General features: G+C 34.9%; 1 non-coding gene across 1 annotated transcript; it reads right to left on the bottom strand.

The window, feature by feature from the left end:
- Positions 1-4,916: 4,916 nt before the first annotated feature.
- On the bottom strand, positions 4,917-4,990 carry TRNAV-CAC (transfer RNA valine (anticodon CAC)). The gene has a single exon. It is a non-coding gene; the product is annotated as a tRNA-Val (tRNA).
- Between the last annotated feature and the right edge of the window lie 4,910 nt (positions 4,991-9,900).

The following is a 9,900-nucleotide window of genomic DNA, read 5'->3' as shown; positions in this document are numbered from 1 at the left end:
TTCAAATTTGATCCAAGTACAAATGACCAATTTCCTACTTCCATTTCTTTCTGTAGATCCCCCGACTGCTTTTACTGAAGAGTAATATGGACCCCTTTGGAGAAGGGCTTGTTGATCTGCCTTGTTCTTTGTTCCATTAGAATGTCATTGCCCAAAGATGTATTGCTGAATTGTTGCGACATGTTTACCAAGTTATTTATGGCATTTGTGAGGCCTTCTAAAGCTTGTTTCTATCTATCATCCATGAGCCAAAAAACTTGCAAATTTTGAAATTCCTCTTTATTAATTACAAGGGATACTATGGCTTCACCTTTCCATTATTGCTAGATATGCTAACAGTCATTAAAAAATCCCTCCTAAAATTGAAGGGTTTTGTTTTAAACATTTTATGGCATAAATTTTGTTTGAAAAACACCAAAAAAAATCGTTCAAAATTTTTGCAACAAAGATCTTGAACAATTAAAACAATATGCAACCCATAATTTAGAATGATAAAACTTTAGCATAATTTACTAAAGGAATTCTTCGGAGGAATTTTTACATTAAATTACTAGATAGAATCTCATAAAATTGCTTGCCTAGAATGTCAACGAGGTCCAACAAATTAACAGTTCACCCCCCTTTTTTTTATCTCGACCAAACATAATTAATTTAGACCAACAAAATAAATTTGGCCCAACAAGATAGATTCGACCCAACAAAAGAAATTCAATCCAAAAAATTAAATTCAATCAGGTAAATAAATTTGTCACAGCAAGATAAGTTCAACCTAGTAAAATGAATTCGGTCCAACAAGATAAATTGGACCTGACCTAGTCAAATAAATTTGTCCCAGCAATATAAACTCAACCTAGTAAAATGAATTTGATCCAACAAGATAAATTTGACCTGGCCTAGTAAAACAAATTTGTCCCAACAAGATAAAATCGACCTGCCCAATAAAATGAATTTGACCCAACAAGAGAAATTTGGTTGAGCATAATAAATTTGGCTCAATAAGAGAAATTCGACCGAACAAGATAATTTTTGCCCATAAAGAGAAATTTGGCCCAACAAAATAAATTCAACTTCTAAAAATAAACTTAGAAATTCGACCCAACACGATAATTTTTGCCCATAAAGAGAAATTTGGCCCAACAAAATAAATTCAACTTCTAAAAATAAACTGAGCCTGCAAATATTTGTGTATGTGCCTGACTTAATCTTTGGCATGATCTGACAGTGAAATTCCTCAAATAAAACCCTTCATGCTAGCAAGAAAACCAGCTTTGATACCACAGTAATATTTTATTTGTTTATTTATTTATTTATTTTCGTAATTTTGCTTAAAAATTTGCACCATAAATTTCTTTATTTAAACCCAATGAAATTGCACAATATGCACCATTAAATTATCAACACATTAAATAAATCTTGCAATATGAAAACCCAAAAATGCTAAAACTCAAAGTTAACATGAGAAATAGTAGCAAACTGAAATGTTATTCCCCCCCGCAAGAGATTTAATTTACCTCAACTCATAATCTCCATGTTAATCCCAATGATCAGATTTGATTTGATCACCCCTCTTTGAGTGACAAGGTATATATCTCAATATTGAAACCCATTAAATCAGCTAGGGTGGAATACTGACCATTGAAATCAACACTCTACATAATGTGGGCTCTCACCTAGATAAGCTCCAAGAGATCAACTCAACAACACCAACCCTCTACATAATGTGGGCTCTCACCTAGATAAGATCCAAGAGCTCAACTCAACAACAACAAAACAATAATTCCAGTGCATACCTAAGGAGTGAGTTCTCATCTCCTTTAATAATCATCGACTATCGAAATACCATGGGTATTTTCTTCTTTTATTCAACTGACTTATACTATTTCTTTTTCTTTAGTCACTTTTTAATTAATTAATTATCTTGTAGCCCGTAATTAATTTTAATTTGTATTTGAGACTAATAAGATGCTCTCCTTCCTCAGAAAAAGAACATTGTAAATTCATTAAACAATGCATTTGTTGGCCTTGAAAGGAAAGGAAATAAGTAAGAAATACTACTTTCATTCTTAACCTACCTTTCTCTCTCTTATTGTTGTAAACTCCTTTCTTTCTATCTAGTTTACTTGTAATCATCTTTTTTTTCTCTACCGTATGAGTAGAGCCTTGATCTTTTAAATTAGTTCATCATAATTATTAATATATTAATAAATGATGAATAATATGTATCATACCTCAATAAAGGATCACTTTGGTAAAGCATCATTATTATATTTCCATCCACCAATATTCAAATTCCCCTAGACACATGTTTTCCCTTCATGGACCATCTCTCTCACGTAAGTGGACCACCATTTCATGTCATTGGATCTAAATGTAATACATAGAAAAAGTTGGCCAAACATATACCCCTTAGACATAACATCTTAGCCAAATAGTAGTCTCCATGAGTTGTAAGATGCAATTGATTAATTGTAATATCCTATGTTGGAAAAAGTTGGTTGCATAAGCAACCACCACAAGTAAGAAACACCTAGAATTTAGGAAACCAAGGATCCTAATATTCAGTGAAGTTCTATTAATGGCTTAATAATAAAGCATATATTTTTTATTATTAAATCCCTTGGCAAGCTAGCCCGCACAATCCAACCATAAACGAAACTAAATTAGTTTGCAAAGGGGATCTTGCCCTCAATGCACATCATCTCTAGCCTTTGAGGCAACCACTGTTGATTAATGGTAGGCTTTCGGTTGACAATGATGGGTTCCACCCATCATTACCCTGCTCTATCTAATATCATATATATATTTGATGATGGGAGATTACTAATTTCTCAACTAAAAGAGTGTAGAAGAAATGTAATCTCAACATACCAAGAATATCGATAATTGTGCTTTGCTAGATGCATATAAGGCTAAAGTGCAAGAAAGTGACACCTCTTTTTATTAAACATGCAGAATCAATCAAATGTAGGAATGTCATAATCTCAAACAATTCCTTTCAACACGAACAAAAAAAAGCTATATATTTATATTGCATAAATCAGCAAAATGCCTTTACATACTCTGTTGTGCGGATTTCTCCACAACGAGAAGTTGGGCAGAATTGTATGATGCCTTTACATACTCTGTTGTGCGGATTTCTCCACAACGAGAAGTTTGGCAGAATTGTATGATGGAAGTCCTGTGTATTATACAAAATATTTTGATGGAGATAGAAAGCATATGATCATCAGATATATGAGATAAAAAAGATTTCCATGACAACAGAGAAAATTATGTTCATATTTTTGCTGTGTATTGTGCCGATGTATAGACTTAGAATAAGAAAAAATATACTATAAAAAACCATTGATAAAGAGTTATATGCCAGGAAGACAAAAATCTTGGATCTGGAAGCAGTCGTTTGCCATTTTAATCTACGTCTTCCATACTCCTTGGGGAGAAGTTAGACCCTTTTTGGATAATGCATCAGCTTTCCTGTGATTTGATCTGGCAATGTGTGAAATAGTATAGCTCTTCTTGTTGTTCCATAAAGCTGCAATCCTATCTAGCCATCCAGCCAAGTGAATGTTTTTTATGTTATGCTTTGACAAAACATGATCCGTTATTAACTTTGAGTCTCCGTAGATATGTAACTTCGGAATGCCAAGGAAAGTACAAAAAGGAAGGAGCCTCGCTAATGCCACGGCCTCAGCTCTATTGTTGGATCCCTGTCCAGCATTCCAATGGATTTCAAAGGACTGTTCTTCTGTTGTCTTTATGAAAACACCGCATGCGCTCATCCCCTGTTGTGCTGCACCGTCGAAAAAAGCACATGGAGGAACCATGGACATCATTGCCGTATGACTTCTATCGTTCCTATGCCTGTTGTCTATTGTCATATTGTTTTTCCTTTTATTATCCCTGATTTGTCCAGACATATCCAGGGCGTTGTATAGAGAGAGGATGGATGTAACAACAGAGTTGTTGGGTTCCACTTTTGCGTCGAAGAGCCTGCCATTCCTCCATTTCCATACAGCCCAAACCGTAAGTAATGGAATGGGCCTCCATCCTTTATTCATGGTGCTCCATTTTTTAAAAGCTTCAGGTATAGAAGAGAAGGAGCTCTGAGTGAAACCAAAGTGAGCCGCTAGATTTTCCCAGATAAGCCGCACAGAGCATGTGAGAAATAGATGAAAATTATTTTTAGAATTGTTTCTACAGAGGAGGCAGATTGCAGGCCCATGGCCGTTTCTTTTTTGTAAATTTTGCTAAGTGAGGTTCTTGTTGTGGAACACCAGCCATGCAAAAATTACAATCTTCGAAGGGCATCTTGTTTTCCAGCAAGCAGAAGGAAAGATGACCCCGATATTACCTGCCTCCGAAGATAGAAGTTGCTGATATAAATGCCATTCCATATGAGAAAGTCATTATCGGAAGATCGATAAATGCCATGGGCACGCAGCGATAATAAAACATCGTTCCACTGTATCTCCCATTCCTTAGTGATTAGAGGATAAACTTGAAAGATTGCAAAAATAGTATTACAAGGAACTAATCTCTTAGGTGTAACGAGTTTAGAGAATACGAAATAAAGACTCTCCTAATACATGGCCATTTTGTTTGTTGAAGACTAACACATTATCTTTTAAATGATCACAGAATTCAATTCTCTATCCGAGCCCCGGTGAACCAATGACCTTTAGTGTCTGTGCTCTGGTTCGAACTGGGGACCAAAAGCTGCAGAATTTAATTTTTTGTTTATGTCTGCGTCTAGATTCGAACTGGGGACCAAAAGAAGCACCAAAAGATGCAGAATACAATTTTTTGTTAATGTCTGAAGCGAGGTTCCAACTGGGTACCAAAAGATGTGGAATTCAATTTTTGCTCATGTCTCCAATTGGGTGAACAAAAGATAAAAAATCAAAAATTTGAATTTATGTCTGAGCCCAGGTTCGAACTGGGGACCTTTAGTGTGTGAGACTAACGTGATAACCAACTACACCACCCAGACATGTTAGAATCAAGTTTTTTATTTCATTAAAATTTCTGTATGTTATATAAAATTTAAATTCGAATAGAATAACCCAAGACGAAGAAGTATGGGCAATGATAAGAATATTTTACTTCATATGTCAAACACAGGAAGCTTTTCCTGTCAAAATTAAGCTTTTCTGAATAAAAATTTGAAACAACAGCATTCGAAATAAAGCTATGCAAGCTGCGTAGCCTTGATAACAGGAATAAACTGATAACACGAGATCATATCTTACTTCCTTCCCTGTTTGTCAAAAAGCAGGAAGTGAATGTGATGATCTGGAAATACTAGATCAAAATTGCTTTAACCCTGAAAAACTGGAGTCAAGTTTTATTCATAGAAGCCTTAGCTCTGAAAAACTCAAGGGGTCAAGTTTTATGTTAAAATTAAGCTTTGATTTTTTTTGAAAAAACAGATGGAAAAGAGGGCTGGCACATGATACATATCCAAGGACTCGAACCCGAACAGTACCATGACAGGGTACACTGATATCCACACCAGATGCACATTGATGGAATGAATCTTTTATTTCAGTAGTCTGTTACAGTCCTTAAAAAAACCTAACATTTCATTAAAGCACTCCCCTAATAAACAGTCGATAAAATTAGGCGCACTACCATCAACGCCTAGGTGTTTAAATTTGCTACTTCTCATCGTGTTAAGAAAAAACTATGTTATAAATTCCTTATGAGTGGGCAAACTGTGCTAGGAAAAACTCCAATAGAAAACTCTCCTTTGCTATTTTGTGCAAAATTTACACATCCACTACTCATAAAACATAAAGATAGTAACGCCGATGGGAGGAAGGGGAATGTAGAAAGCAGTAATCGTCTGAAATTTCGATAATTGTTTTTAAAAAAAAAAAAGGGAATAGAGCTTTCTAAATTGTTTAGACTATATTTATAATGGAGGCTACACTTGTCTCGACTATATTTATAATGGAGACTACACTTATAGTGGAAGGCAACAATGCATAACGCCCTCAAAAGTTTTGTTGAATATCTCTCTCAAACAACCCAAACTCAAAAATTACCAGTATTGCAGAAATTTGGTTTATGAATACAAAATATACTTACACAATATATTGGTGCACAATTTCTTGTCTTGTATTGCCCTCTTAAATTTTCATGACAACAAACATTTCATGGTAACAACTCCTAACATCTTGGGAGTGATGTATGCATCACAATTTTCTTGTTGTCTATTATTTAGAAATCCCTGTGGCTTTAACTCTTTTTCCGCATGTTTATTAACAACAAGAGTAACAAATTGCATTTTTATTCAATTACGGAGTTCATATTCACAATCTATCTAGCTTGTTTTATTCTCTAATAAACAATGGAATGCAACAATGCACAATAAAATAGACATCTACAATGTAGATTATTCACAAACTACCACTATCATTCATCCCTAACTCAATAGTTACAAATATGAAGAACTTTAGCCCCCAAAATAAAAATACTTACATTCAAATTAGGGCAGCCCCAAAGAAAGCAATCACTCAATGACCAAATATTTTAATAAATTAGGTTTAAAAGGCAATAATCAAGCAAAATTTGGATGCTTGTTTTTCCACTCTAGGCAAACCCTAGATTTTTCAAATATGTGTTTGTGATTTGTTTTATCCAAGAAGAGGATCTATTTGGTTGAATTCATACTCTAAAGTGTCCGTGTATATTAAGTTGAAGATCTATGCTTCAATAATACATCTATCGTGACTTGGTTTCAACATGCTATGGTTTTGATCATTGAAATAATATTTTATTTCTACTCGACACTTCTTTTATTCTTGTGATTGTTTTGATTTAAGATCCTATCTGTGTTAAGTCATTAATGCATCACATGGGCTTTTCTTTAGGAATTTCCAATATAATAATAAATTATGATTGTTTTGATTTAAGAGCATATTTGTGTCATTAATGCATCACATGGGCTTTTCTTGAGGAATTTCCAATATAATAATAAATCATTCACTGTTCATGTGTATTACTAAAAGTGACTTAAATTTAATTACAATCCTTATTTTGGTAATTTGACAGAAAACAATTAAATTAATTAATTAAATTTTATCATATCCATCAAGATTTTAAAATATTCCAAAATTTATAGTCAAATTAAATATGGCCTTAAAAAAAAACCATGTCTCCATTTGCATTCCAAATGGAAACACAGACGAAAACCTAACAATCTACAAGCAACAAACATACATCACCAACTCAGGATAACTCATACAATAAAATAAAATATATATAGATACCTCCCTTCACAAGGTCTCGCCTCTTAAAGTTGACCCATGCCACCAATGATATGTTGATATATGGGCAACTTCTCTACTTATTGCCTTGGTAGTGACTCTCATAGATAAACATTGATGGCGACTTCTTTGTTTTCCAATACCTACTTGTTTTCTTTCACAATAAACAAATTCATCCACAATAATATAGCTAAGCATCTTGGCATGCACAAATCTATTTTCCTAATTAATCAAGCTTCAAACTTTTATTCTTTAACCCATAGCTGAAAATCACATAAAAGATAGTGCTAAACAATTTTATGTCTCCTTGTAACCTACTCTTACTTCCATAGACTCCCACTCATGTGTATGATTACATGCTCAATTCATAATCTCCACCATTGGCTGCTACTGGGCAACAATATTAGATAAAGTCACAAGCCTTGGACTTTCCAAACCTCTTGAGGCTTCAAAGGGCATTGAGGGAATTCTCACTACATAACGATGGTATCTAGGGATTTGTCTGTTAAGAACAACCTTTTGAAGGTTGGTTGTATACGTATTAGACCAACCAGGCTCAGTGACAAAGGCAAATACACAAATGGTAACAATGGTGGAGATAGAGGGGGAGGTGACTGAGAATGCCCCACCAATGTTGAAGTTGAGGCATACATCAAAGATCCAACAGGAGGACTTGAACTCATGAATCCTTCTGCGTATGTTGAAGCAAAAATCCGTCATAAGTTGTTGTTGAGGCCGACATAGAATAGTTTTTCAGAGTAGAGGCAACATGCAACGCTATACTGCTTCTTGAATTGTTGTTGGGAGATCAAAAAACAGACAACAAGCAAAGTTGTTGTAGAGTATGAGAAAAGAAACAAACTCTACGTTTACATATCCTCCCATCTTTACAAGGCTAGGTTAGACTCTACATTTACAACTCCTTTGGGTTCAATATTGAGCAAGATGAAGCCAGAATTTAAAGACACCGTGAGAGAACTCGCAGGCATCCCTGTGGTGGAAGGTTCCCTTTCTGAAATATGGACAAGAAGTTCTTGAACAATGAAAGTGTATAGGATCATGTCTTCTTTCCTTCTCACCCGAGTGAACGAAGGGGCACTCAATCCACGAAGGTTTCCCAACATCGCCCGCTGCGAAATCCCGTGGAGTTTAACACAGGCTTCAATCCTGAAGTCAACATAGCAAGCAGGTTCGGATGAGAGAAGAAGACGAATAGAAACAGGATCAATGAGAAACAACCACGTGTCAAATCTGGATAGGTGAGTATGACGACAATGAAGCTCTCAGATTGGCTAGGGTGAACAATGATTGCCCACCCCAAGCTCGCAAAGAAAACGTCTATCGACGTAATTAGAGATAAAAAACAGAGATATAATACTTCCATTATAAACAAAGGAACACACAATAACCTTTACATTGCGTTACAAAATTATGCATCCAAATGTGATCTAGCATCCATCCATATGTTAGTTTAGAAGCTTTCCCTTTGCAAGTGCTTTCTTTACTCCATCCCTCCCTTATGTAGAGTTTATTGTTGGTGGTTTTTTCACTGGTCTTACTAATACAATCATCACCTCAACACCATTATTTTAAGAATGGTAGTATTTTTGGCATGTTAGCTTTATTGGCAGCTTCATTGCTACAATAGTTCTTCTCTCCATATTGGGGTCTTTAAGGAAGTTTTAAACCTTTGTGAGCGTAATATTTGTAATCAAAAGACAAAGAACATCAATGGCACACTCACAATATGCATAGATTTACCCTAGAAACCCTTAACTTAGAAAATGAAACTAATTTAGATCCACATCTCTTGTTGGGTATTTGTTATATTTTTTACACAACTTATATGTGCTATGAACATAAGGAGGGTCATAGGGGTGTTACACAAGGTTTGCGGTAGTGCCTCAACTTTTTTTTGGTTTTTTTTGCGTCCGTTTTTAGTGGTTTTGCTTAAATTGGTTTCTGGCATATGGTGGTTGTGCCCATGGATTTGTAGTTTCAGTTAAGGAACTACACTTGGATTGCAGTTTCATGTATGTCGTGGGATATATGTATTCTATTGTAATACTGTACAAAAAAAATATAATGAAAAGAGTTTTTTGTTTTCCCGATTTTGGGTTTCTATGATAGATTATGACATCTAAAGTGCAATTTTCTTGGTGAAGAACCTTGCGTATTATTCGAAGACAAAGCATATTGATGTTCAATATAATTTTGTGAGGGATATTATTGAAGACAAGAAAGTGTTGCTGGTAAAGGTGGACACTTTGAAGAAAGTTACATATGCATTAACAAAATTTGTGAGCATTGAAGAGTTCTCTCATTGTAAAGAAACAATGGGCATCATTACCTTGGATTGTTAATTGTGTACTCTTGTGGTCCCCTGTATGCAAAGAAAACAACAAGTGGGAGAATGTTGGATATTTTTTATATTCTTTGCATGACTTATATGTGCCACGAACATAAAGGGGGTCCCAAGGGGGGCTGCATCCTTTTTTTTTGACAGTTTTTTTGTGTTCATTTTTGACCCACGATTTTGTGGCACATGGTGGTTTTTCCCATGGTTTCATAGTTATGGTTAATGAAATATGGTTGGATTGTTGGTTCATGTATGCCATGGGATATATAT

Source organism: Pinus tabuliformis, chromosome 9, assembly GCF_031772625.1.
Source record: "Pinus tabuliformis cultivar Carrire ecotype Pingquan chromosome 9, CPIR1, whole genome shotgun sequence".
NCBI classification, from domain to species: domain Eukaryota; kingdom Viridiplantae; phylum Streptophyta; class Pinopsida; order Pinales; family Pinaceae; genus Pinus; species Pinus tabuliformis.
This window is presented reverse-complemented; position numbering and strand designations above follow the sequence as displayed.